We start from the raw sequence: 12,764 nt of genomic DNA on the forward strand, positions 1-12,764 counted from the left end.
ATGGAATTTCCATACTTCACACAAAACAAACCTATGTGCTTGCAATTGTTTCCATTGCTTTTCCTCTGTTCTGATTTGAGCAGAGGAATTATGTTAATTATTATTAACTACCCGAATTGGGGGTAGTAATCGATCTATCAGGGATTGATATATCGTGTCTCATCTAGCGGCAGTAGCGGAGTCGACGGGGGAGCTGCGGCCATCAATCCCGCACTGTGAGGATGGGAGGTAAGTCGAAATAAGATGCGTCGACTTCAGTTACGCTATTCCCATAGCTGAAGTTGAGTATCTTACATCGACCGCCCTCCAGTGTAGACCAGCCCTTACAATAAAAGCTTAGAGTTTCCAACCAGGGTTGGCTCCAGCATTTCTGCCGCCCCAAGCAAAAAAAAAAAAAAAAAAAAAAAGCCGTGATTGAAATCGAGACTGGCGGCAGCAATTGGGGGGGGGGGGGGGGGGAAGGCGCGATTGGCGGCGGTGGCAGGTCTTTCGCTCGTAGAGGTAGTGAGGGACCTGCCACCCCGGAATTGCCGCACGTGCCGCCTCTCTCCCTTAGCCGCCCCAAGCACCTGCTCGTTAAGCGGGTGCCTGGAGCCGGCCCTGTTTCCAACACCAGAGTTACGAACCAACCAGTCAACCACACACCTCATTTGGAACCGGAAGCACACAATCAGGCAGTAGTAGAGACCAAAAAAAAAAAAAAAAAAAGGCAAATACAATACAGTACTATGTTAAATGTAAACTACTAAAAATAAATAAAGCGGAAGCATCATTTTCCCTCTGCATAGTACAGTTTCAAAGCTGTATTAAGTCAATGTTCAGTTGTAAACTTTTGAAAGAACAACCATAACATTTTGTTCAGATTTATGAATGTTTCAGAGTCCCAAACAACCTCCATTCCCGAGGTGTTCGTAACTCTGAGGTTCTACTGTAAAACTGCAGGGTTGGGACTTATATATTTACTCATTCAGCATTCTGTTTGACTTCAGTTATAACTTTATCTGAGTAAGTACTGCAGGATTGGCCCTAAAATGCAACTTCTATTCCTGTGATCCTTATGGAGAAAGTCCAAGCGTAATATTGCCAATGCCCCTGTTCCTTTGGATGAGATGGCTCTTCATGTTTTATGGTATTTTGCACACTGTATTGAGGAGTGCATGAATGTACATTTAGACCTCAGACAATAAAATCAGCAAATGATTTCTTCATAGGAATATTTAACTATATAAACTGCACGTTGAAAAGTATAGTGGGCCAAATTCTGTTGGTAACTCACACACAATGTATGTCAGACTAAATGATATAATGTTGCCTTCTGCCCCTAAACTATAAGAAATCTATGTGTAGATCTGGGTCTTTTAGTCAGGATTATTTCCATACCAACATAGCCATAGGTGGAATTTGGCATGGTGCATTTATTTCTACATTGATGTGGGTTAAGGAAGAAACTTTGGGCAGATTATTTTATCAGTGCCTATTGTAGTGTTTCTCTCTGGTATTAGTGACAAAGACATGATACTGAACTATATGGAGTGCTGGTCTGATCCACTATGTCAATTCCTGTATTCCTAGGTACAGTAATTATTTAACCAAATGCAGGAGTTGAGAGTTGGATAGGAACATATTTTGAGCTGTGCATATTTTCGCTCTATTACATATTTCTTGTAGATTACATTTATTTTGATATTTGTCTCTTTAGATAGCTTTTGCATTTATTTTAGTGCAATAGTACAATTGAGACTAAAGAAAATCAAGGCTGAGTTTCTTTAGAATATCCCCTGTGTGTGTGTGTGTAATATTACATATACATATACACACAGTACATATATATACATACACTGTATGTATATGTATATACTGAAGATACTAAATTGTTTGCTGTGGAACCTATAACTCCAGGTGTCTTTGACTGCTTTGTATTTAAAATCTCAAACTTTAACTCTTGTGCTGACCTAGTCACTCCACACCCCCAGTTAGTATCTCGTATCGTAGCAGCCCTTAGAACCAAACATCAGACATTCGTTACTTCGTGCCTAGGGTCTCGAAATCTCCGAACGGTGGAGACTGGGAGCCAACTGGGAAGGGCCCCCTTACATCCTAGCACCATGGGGCTCTGCGGGTGGGCGAGGAGGAACTCTCCCCAATCCCCCCCAAAATCCTGAAGCCCATCTCCACGGGGTGGAGACGGGGCGCTTGATCCGCCTATCTCCCCCAAACCCCATCCCCACAGGGCACCGTGTGCGCGCGGAGGCCGCTAGCTCCACCTCAGTGCACCCAGCCCTGGCACTAACGGGCAGCAGCTTCCCTCGCAGGTGGCGGAGGCTCGGCCCCTTTAAGGCCGAGGCTGCCGAAACCCGATCCCGCAGTGAGTGGCTTGTCGCAGCAGCCCTCGGAGCTGCCGCCACCCGCTGCCCCCGGAGCATCCTGTGTGGCAAGCAGCGAAGGGCTCTCCCCGCAGCGCCGGCAGGGATGGGGGAGGAGCTGCGGCCACACTAGCCCCCGTCTGGCCTCCCACCCCAGGTAAGGGTGCGCGGGGCTCGGGTGGGGCAGTGCCCGCAGCCTTCCACAGGGACACGGCCTGCCCGCCTGGGGTGGGGGCGGCGCAATGGGGAGCGGCCGGGAGCCCCGCTCCGGGCCGGGCTGCGCATCCCAGCTCCAGGCCCATCGTGTGAGGGGCAGGTTCCCATGAATCCCCTCCCCCGCCTGCCGGGAGCGAGGGGTCGGGGCAGTGTATCAGAGGGTCTGGTGTAGTGAACGGGACTGTGGGGTTCTGCCCCAGCAGGGAGAGGGGTAATGGAAAAGGGGGGCGGTTGTGCAGCCCCGGGAGGGAGCGGGTCAGTGGGAACGGTGGCGCGGGGGAGGGGAGGTTGTATAGTCCAGCAGGGAGAGAGGAAATGAAAGCTGGAATTGGGGAAAGGCAGCTGATACTGCAGCTCCAGTTTTTGCCCACTAGACCAGCAGGGTTGCTGTCAAATTGCATCAAGTCCTGTCTCTACAATATGCTACCGCTATAATGCTGTGAAACGGGTCCAGCCTCTCTGAAATGCTGCACTGAATAAACTAATACTTTTAAAGGGACACTTTCAGATTTAAAATACTGTTTTAAAATCTGATGTCCTTATTTCCCTACATATAATATCTTAGATTGTTATTTAAACTGAATTTTGTAAATGCTAATATAATCACTTTTGGTTTGTCTGAATATCTGTCCTCTTGGACAAAAAAGAATACTAGTAATTACATGTTTTTATTTCTAATTTGTTTACAATCTGGCTTTCCTTTGCTAGGTAGTATAGCAATGTTTGATTACACTGCTCTACAGCCAAAATGCTTCTGAAATAAATGTAGTCAAACTTTACTAATTCTGGGTCACTGAGAACGAAAATGATGCTTAAAATTGTTGATTGGCTCTAGTTTTCAAGATATACTATTGGGTCAGTATATACGACCCTTGACTTGGGAATGGAGGAGGATAAGTGAGTTATAAAGGGAAGGGATCTCAATTTAAACCAGAAATGACTAAAATACATCTTTGACTGGAGCTATGAATAAATCTATGACTGGGTTTGGACAGTACTTGCTTTTTAGGCAAAACAATGAATGATGCAATCTGAAGCTGGTATTGCGTCATTCACGATATGAATTGCATCATGTTATTCCTAGAAGTCATGGATGATGCAATCATAACGAAGCTTACATCACTCTGCTGAACAAATTGCCCTATATCAGCTCTAGAAATCATACAGTGTCATGCTCTCTATTTGTCAGTGTTTGATTTTGCAAAGGGACACATTTCTGTTTAGCCAAAGTGAGCAGAGATGCCTCGTACTTGTGTGAACAGTGCAGATAACTTCTGCTATGTTTGTGGTGAAGTGACTTTTGCATCACAAAAGCGCAGTATAACCACTATGGTTAAGAAAGCCTATCACCTTTATTTTGGCTGCAAAATTGGAGATCAGGACAAGAGGTGGGCCCCCACACATATGCTGCAACACTTGTGCAACAAATCTTTGCCAGTGGTTGAACAGGAAAAGGAAATCGATGCCTTTTGCAGTGCCAATGATTTGGAGAGAGCCAACAGATCATACCAGCAATTGTTACTTCTGCATGGTGCCTCCAGTTGGGAAAGGTGTGTCAAAGAAGAAAAAGTGGACTGTGCATTATCCAAACATTCCATCAGCTATACGCCCAGTACCCCACGGAGAAGGACTGCCAGTTCCTGATGCACCAGAATCATTCTCATTGAGTCAGATGAGGAAGAGGATGAAACTTCTGGTCCTGAACCATCAATGTCACAGGACCCACATTTTCTCCCATCCTCCTCCTCTGAACCACACCCCATAACACAAGGTGAATGACCTTGTCAGGGATTTGGAACTACCCAAGAGTAAGGCAGAGCTGTTGGCCTCCAGACTACAGCAGTGGAATCTCCTGGCAGGTGACGTTACGGTTTCCATGTTCCGTGACCGTCAAAAGGATCTTGTCCCATTCTTCTTCATGGAAGGTGATCTTGTAGCCTGCAACAACATCAGTGGTGTGATGGCAGCCCTCAACATCGTTCATGATCCAGATGAGTGGAGACTGTTCATTGATTCATCGAAGATGAGTCTTAAAGCTGTTTTACTGCATAATGGCAATGTTTTGCCATCAATTCCAGTTGGTCAGGCAGTCCATATGAAGGAAACCTATGACAACATGAAACAACTTTTGAGGTGCATAAACTATGACCAACATCAGTGGCAGCTTTGTGGCGATTTGAAGGTTGTTGCTCTCTTGCTTGGTCTGCAGACTGGATACACAAAGTACTGCTGTTTTCTCTGCGAATGGGATAGTCGTGCAAGAGATTCCCACTACATCAAGAAAGATTGGCCACTCCAACAGTCATTGGAGCCTGGGAGGAAAAGTGTTCAGCATCCACCACTTGTTGAATCAAGGAAGATTTTGTTACCACCCCTACACATCAAGCTGGGTCTGATGAAGAACTTTGTCAAGGCCATTGCCAAAACACAAGCAGCTTTCAAGTACCTCCGTGGAAAATTTCCAAGGTTAAGTGAAGCTAAAATAAAGGAAGGTGTCTTTGTTGGTCCTCAGATTCGTGAACTTCTTCGAGATGATGCATTTGACCATGCACTGCGTGGCAAGGAAAAGACGGTATGGAAAGCCTTCCAGTTAGTGGCAATAAATTTTCTCGGAAACAACAAGGCAGACAACTACAGGTTGTTGGTGGAAAACCTCCTTAAGGCATACAGAAGCCTTGGTTGCAACATGTCACTAAAGATACATTTTTTGCACTCTCATCTAGATTTTTTTCCACCGAACTGCGGAGCAGTGAGCGACGAGCACGGCGAGCGATTTCACCAGGACATTGCAACAATGGAGAAACGCTGTCAGGGCAAATGGAGCCCATCAATGCTTGCAGACTATTGCTGGACAGTGACAAGAGATGCTCCATTTAATGAATACAAGAGACAAGCCAAGATGCGCCAAGTAGACACTGAATAGGACTAAACTATGTAGATAATAGTTTTTTGCCTTTTGTTTCATAATAAATTTTATTTATATAACCCTTTTGCTGATTTTTAAAGTGTTACATAAACAGGACAGATGAAATATTATCATGTAAAGCAACCATAAACACATGAAAAGACCTAGGTTTACAATTTATGATTAAAACTCTACTATCTACACAATATACATAGATATAAAAAGTAAAAACTTAAATATCTTAGAAACAGTAGCCAATCAGTTATTTTAATTGTCATATTTGAATTCAGCACATCAAAATACATAATAAATAGCACATTTTATCTCTGAAGCAGACGACTTCTCAAAAATTGTAGACCAGTGTTATTGAACATTGCAAATAAATGTTTGCATCTCAACAAATTAAAAATTAGGTGTAATTGATTTCCTTTCTTCTCCCTTCTCCTCCAGCCACCTAATACTCTGAAACTGAAATTTCAGGAAATGTTTTTATTAATGTTTCTGGTTTTAGAAACTTCTGTTCCTGAACTAACAGTACCCATATGTTGTTTTTTTTGTTTGTGTCTTTTTTTTTTAAGTTAGCGATTTTAAAATGTTCAGTACCACTATCAAGTTTTTTTTTCACTTTTTCTCTTTATCTCTTTTCTGCTAAAGACTCTTGATGTATCTGAAAGCTTTGAGGAAATAAGCTTTTTTGATAAGCGATATTGCAACACGTAATTCACCTTGCAGTTTGGTTTTGGTAGGGGAATATGACTAATCTCTGCAGTTTCAGAGCAGGGTACAAAACACATTGGGTTTTGTTTAAGCATTTTAGTTGTTTATTTGAATACAAGTTGTCATTAGGAATGAATGCTTGAGTTATAATAGGAAGGGGGCTGCTTGTGCTGTGGGCAATCTGTATTTATCATTTAGAGGTATGCAAATAACTATTTTTGTTTTATTTGTTTTTTTTCTGGTTCAGCAGCGGAACAGAAAATGTCAGACTTTGTTTACTACAAATGTTTCGTTTGACTCAAAAGGAAATGTTTAGTTTAGGGTTTTTTTCAATTGAACCAAATTTTTGAAAGGAAAAATAATTTCAAATTAGAAAAGTGAAACATTTTGTTTCAAAAATATTGATGCAAAGCATTTAGCTTTTTCAGTGTTTTTTACTCAAAACAATTTGATGATTTCAACATGAATTCGAAAAATGTTTCAGTCGATCCAAATCTGCATTTTTCAGAGGAAAAAAAAGTTTTGTTGAAAATTTTTGTCCAATCTGTTGTCACATGTCTAGCTATTATGATGATTGAAGCAAGACAGTTTATAAAATAAAATGTTCATAGAATCATAGGGCTGGAAGGGACCTCGAGAGGTCATCTAGTCCAGTGGCTTTCAACCTTTTCAGACTACTGTACCTCTTTCTGCAGTCTGATTTGTCTTGCATACCCCCAAGTTTCACCTCACTTAAAAACTACTTGCTTACAAAATCAGACATAAAAATACAAGTGCCACAGCATGCTATTACAGAAAATTGCTTACTTTCTCATTTTTACTATATTATTATTAATCAATAGGAATATAAATATACTTACATTTCAGTGTATAGTATATAGAGCAGTATAAACAAGTCATTGTCTCTATGAAATTTTAGTTTGTACTGACTTCACTAGTGCTTTCTATGTAACCTGTTGTAAAACTAGGCAAATATCTAGATGAGTTGATGTACCCCCTTGGAAGACCTCTGCGTACCCCAGGGGTACACATATCCCTGGCTGAGAACCACTGATCTAGTCCAGTCCCCTGCACTCATGGCAGGACTAAGTATTATCTAGACCATCCTTAACAGGTGTTTGTCTTACCTACTCTTAAAAATCTCCAATGATAGAGATTCCACAATCTCCCTAGGCAATTTATTCCAGTGCTTAACTACTCTTGACAGTTAAGAAGTTGTCCATGATGTCCAACCTAAACTACCTGTGCTGCAATTTAAGCCCACTGCTTCTTGTTCTATCCTCCCAGGCTAAAGAGAACAATTGTTCTCCTTCCTCCTTGTAACAACCTTTTATGTACTTGAAAACTGTTATCCTGTCCCCTCTCAGTCTTCTTCTCTTCTCCAGACTAACCAAACCCAATTTTTTTCAATCTTCCCTTATAGGTCATGTTTTCTAGACCTTTAATCATTTTTGTTGCTCTTCTCTGGACTTTCTCCAATTTGTCCACATCTTTCCTAAAATGTGGCATCCAGAAGTGGACACAATACTCCAGTTGAGGCCTAATCAGTGTGGAGCGGAGTGAAAGAATTACTTCTCATGTCTTGCCTACAACACTTCTACTAATAGATTCCAGAATGATGTTTGCTTTTTTTTGGAACAGAGTTACACTGTTGACTCATAATTATCTTGTGATCCACTATGACCCCCAGATCCCTTTTTGCAATATTCCTTCCTAGGCTCTCATTTCCCATTTTGTATGTACGCAACTGATTATTCCTTCTTAAGTGGAATCATTATATCAGATAATTAGGGTAGTATGACATACTGTTTAGAATCACTAACACCATCATCATGGGGCTATTAGATAGGAGACCTACACCTCCTTATCTTTTGTGCATGTCAGTTGTGTTCTGAGCATGCCTACCGGATGGGCAGGGGAACACCTAGTTTGTAAATCCCGCCAAGGCTTAGGCATGTGTTAGGTGCTGAGTAGCTTGGTGTCACCAGGACTTAGGCAGCTTTGCACATGAGCACAGGCAGAAATTTAGGCACTGAGTGGACTTTACTAGTGGAAATTTAGGTGCCTACAGGGTTAGATGGCAGCTAAGTGGTGAATATCTGTTGCACTTAAATGTTGGATTTAAGCACCTATGTCCTCTTTGTCAATCTAATCCTTTGTGTTTGTGTTTAAAAAGCCATGTTTAGTAAAAGTTAAGTTGCTAAATTAAACAAGATACACAATTAGGGCTAACTTAACCCCTTCACTTAAAAGGTTAAATCTTTACTCATGTGAATGTTTTTATGGTTGATCTGCTCTTTGTCTATACTTGTCTATGAAATTATGTACATGCTCAACTCCTTTATTTTATTTGAGTTAAAATACAACACTGCTTTCATCTTGCTCAAGTGGAATTCCAAATTAGCTCCTAGATTTTCATTACTGTGTGTACAAAAGTCTTTTGAGAAAGCCTATGTAAAACTAGCTCTTGAACTCAGTCTGGCAAAACTGTCATGAATGTTTACCAGACCAAGAATAAAACTTACTTTCTATAATAATGGGAGCGGAGAGAGGGGAATTTCTTGCCCACTTAAAAAAAAATCATGTGAGTCTGAGGAGAATTTTGCAAAATTAAATGTTTAGCGACTTTCTAGCAAACCAGATTGTAGCCATAGGGAAACAAAATTTTAATGTAGTGCATGTTTTAGCAACTCAATGTGGCCTGATTTTTTTCAGTGGTGGTGTTTACCTATGGTTTCTATTAAAATCAGCATGAGCTCTGGATGGCCAGTACCTCTGAGAATCACGCTACAGAACTGGGGGGGAGGGGACTTGGAGGCAAGTGCAGAATTCCTTCTAGAGACTATTTTGAAAGAGGGTTTATCTTTTTGTAGACATTTTAGGTATCATTTCTTGCAGTAAATTGAGATACAAGTACATAGCCAATATTCATAACTTCAAATACAAAAATGATATACCCATACAGACAGCATAATCATAACCAGCAAATTACAACCTTTTCAGAGACACCTTACTTGACCTCCTTTGTACAAGATTTGGTGCAACTATAGGACCTTGGTTGCAACAATGATCTATACGGTCACAATGTATGTCAATAACGTCACAGCTCCTTTTACTTTGAAGGCTCTGTGCCTAGGTACACCAGTTGAAGATCTGGCCCCAGGCATTTCAAGTACTAGACTCACATTTATGCCACAGGATCAAAGTACATCCCAGGCACTTAACTTCTCTGAGCCTCTATTTCTTCATTTGCAAAATGGGGATAATGGTTCTAATCTTGCAGGGTATTGAGGCTTAATTCATTAATATCTGTAAATATTTCAGATTGTTTAAGCAGTAGTGCTATCTAAGAGCAATTTTTAATGTACTAGTTATACAACCTCTTGGCCTGCCGCAATTTCCAGAGAAATGACAGCAAGTGTAAGTTCATTTAAACAAAACAAAACAAAGGGTCTGTTCAGCGCTGGAAAAGAGTAAACAGGCAACCAGTGTTGCTGTTGCATGCATACATGCATTCTTTCATTCTCCAAAAACACACAACCTGATTTACCCACAAATTACTTCATGAACCATTTCCATTTGGTAGAAGTTACATACTGTGGGGTGCTGTCTGCATGCAAATATGCTCCTTTACAAAGCAAGTACAGTAACTTGTTACAATAGAGGGAAACACATAGGAAAGAGCATCTCTGAGTTAAGGTTATTCCAATAAAGGCTAAACTAAGTTTGAAGAAAATTGGTTCATAATATTTTGAAATATATGTCAACATATTTGAATTAAAAAAAAAATATATATATGGGATTATTTTTGTGTCATCTGAAAGCTAACATGCATTAGAACAGTGGTGCCCAAACTGTGGGGCACATCCTCCCCCCAGGGGGCGTGGAGAAATGTTCAGGGGGGTGGGGAGGGAGCATCACCCAGCCCCACTCTGCCCCCAGCTCCGCTCTGGCCCTGCCCCTGCCCCCGCCCCCAGCCACAGCTTGGGCTTCAGCCACTGCCCTGTTCCTGACCCCAGCTGTGGCCCTGCTCCCAGCCATGGCTCTGCTCCCAGCCACAGTCCCTGCCATGGCTCTGCTCCCAGCCGCAGACCCAGCTGCAGCTCTGGCTTTGGCTCCCAGCTCCCAACCTCAGCTCCGCTCCCGACCACAGCTCCCAAGGAAAGGCACAGACAGGTTCCAATACGGGCAGGGGGGGGGGGGCACAATGGAAAAAGTTTGTGGATCACTGCATTAGAACATTGGGAAGTCTCTATCACTGGGGCACTCCACTTTAAAATTAACAGCTCAGAGCTTCAGAATTACTGAACCAATTTCCTTCACATTTGACTTGTTTTGTACATCATGGAGTATGTCTACACTTCAAGCTGGGAATCAGACTCCCCTCTCTGAGACAGACCTGTGCTAGCTCTGTAGCCTCTGCACCACAATGGGCTAGATGCCCTTAATATGTGCCTACTGTCTTGGATAGATATGTGCTTGGTGAGTAGCCCCTCCCGTTGCTTGCACAGCTATGGCTACACTCTATTTTTAGTGCATTAGCTCGACCAGAGTTAGGACAGATATGTGTCCTCAAGATGGGAATCACACCCCAGTCTGAAGCGTAGATGTAGCCTTATTATAGTGGTGCAGCAGCAGGTTGCGTCACGATTTCTGTATAAAGTTTGACTTTTTGAAGTCTTCCAAAATCAACATGCTCAGTTGGATTCCTCTGAAATTTGGTGTGCCTTAGGAGGATGCAGAGTAAGAATAGTGATCCAAATTTGGGGTCACTTGAATTAGGAGTTGTAGAGATATAAGCACCCAAAATTGCCATTTTTCAAAAAGTTTCTAGGTGGATATTTTTGTGCAGAGCTAGCAATCTGTGGGTCAAAATATCTGTCTGTTGAATTTTACCCAAGGTAGTGCACAGCACCCACTAAATCTTTGGGTGACCCAAATTGATAACAATATTTAAGAATGTACATTTTTTTTTACAGCGCACATGCACAAATACAGAAAAAAGGCTAGAGTGCTTCTCTTCTCACCATTTTATGTGCTTTAAAGCTCAACTCCTGTAAGCGCTCTAAAATCCAACCAATTGCTTTAAAATTTGGTGTGCCTCAGGGGGGTGCAGGGGATCACTAGTGATCCAAGTGTCATAGAAATTTCTGTCCGTTCCAGCTGAGGAATAAGGCGAGATGGACACAGCTAGCCAAGCAAGGAGCCCCGGGAGGGGCGATCCGTTTATTTCAATTGCAATTGGGTTCGAGCTCATAAGTCAGCAAGAACAAAGAAAACACTTACACCAAAGCATTATATGCAGTTGCTTATGATAATCTATCGCTCTATGATTGGCCAAAATTTGCCATCATTACCTTACATAATTAGCAAGCTACATGTATCTGCCCCCCTCTTATGACCCCTTATTGTTCATTTACTTGCCCCCCACCCTTGTTATTTTGCACACTAAGTAGTTAGTTATCTATAGGATACAGGCACAGGGAGTTCTATTGTCTATAGGTTTGGAGTTTGGCTACATTTCCTCTCGAAGGAACTTCTTGAGTTAAGACAACCTATAGCTGACCCCGTGTGTACATGACAAATTTGCCCCCTGGCCGTTAAGTAGAATAATTCTATATCAATTTCCCCCCTTAGATCATGACCCATGTAATGGGCTCATGATCACACTTTTCACAGCAGTAGGAGTATTACAGCAAATATGTAGGGGTCAGAATATCCGCATCTGACATGGTTTCCTGCCTTTGCCAAAACCCATCTTTCTTGTAAAGAGAGAAATATCCCCTTCGATTTGCTAGTTGTCCTAGCACATTTAGAGATTTTGCACATGGACAGTTTAAACACACATAAAAAAAATAAACACAATCATCAGTAAAATCATAACACCCCCTTTAGCCAGCCTGTTAAGGAAGGGAACCAGGAAAATAAACTATCAAACCAATCATTTGTCCAGCTACTTTCAGCAGACCTGTCTCGGGCAATGTCTCTTAAGTGGGCTGCTCTGTTAAAGGTATCTTTATAGGTGTCATTCACAAATACACAACACTCTTGGCCTATGAGGGCACAAGTTCCTCCTTGAGCTGCCAAAAAAAAAATATCTAAAGCCATATGATTTTGTAAAGCTAACTGTCTAAGTTGCTTAAGCTCAGTGGCTTGACTTGTAACTATTGTAGCAGTTTCATTAGCCATAATTTATAAAATACCCGTAGTCTTATAACCCCTCTCCTAAGTCTGCGATTATTAGGGAATGTTGTTCATGTCATTGGTTCAAGGGCTGCATCCTCTTCAGCTTGAGGTTTGCTAGTGTCCCTTACATTTCTAATCTTGCCTTTATGTAATTGCTTCACAATTCGAATGGGGGTAAACTACAGGCAAGATAACAAGAACCTGAGAAGTGTACTGGAAGGGTATGATAGGCTTTATTTCCACACTCCCAGTAAGAACCGAACCCTGATGGAACAGGGCCGGGAGGAGTATACCATGTCACTCCCAACGCTTTTTGTTACAGGGATGTATAACGTCCCATAAACCCAATAGGCCCGTGCTTCGAGGAGATGTCTCCG

At 42.0% G+C, this 12,764-nt stretch overlaps 1 protein-coding gene across 3 annotated transcripts in view; it reads left to right on the forward strand.

The window, feature by feature from the left end:
* Window positions 1–1,977: 1,977 nt before the first annotated feature.
* The window catches only part of TLCD4 (TLC domain containing 4), a 93,562-nt gene continuing 82,775 nt past the window's right edge, over window positions 1,978–12,764 (forward strand). The window contains exon 1 of one of the 3 annotated variants that reach the window (XR_010590011.1): window positions 1,978–2,520. The gene's annotated coding sequence lies outside the window, so the exon portion shown is untranslated. The remainder of the gene's footprint in view (window positions 2,521–12,764) is intronic. The other 2 variants (XM_005307540.5, XM_005307535.5) reach the window with 2 other exon arrangements.

Source organism: Chrysemys picta, chromosome 8, assembly GCF_011386835.1.
Source record: "Chrysemys picta bellii isolate R12L10 chromosome 8, ASM1138683v2, whole genome shotgun sequence".
In the NCBI taxonomy this organism is placed as follows: Eukaryota; Metazoa; Chordata; order Testudines; family Emydidae; genus Chrysemys; species Chrysemys picta.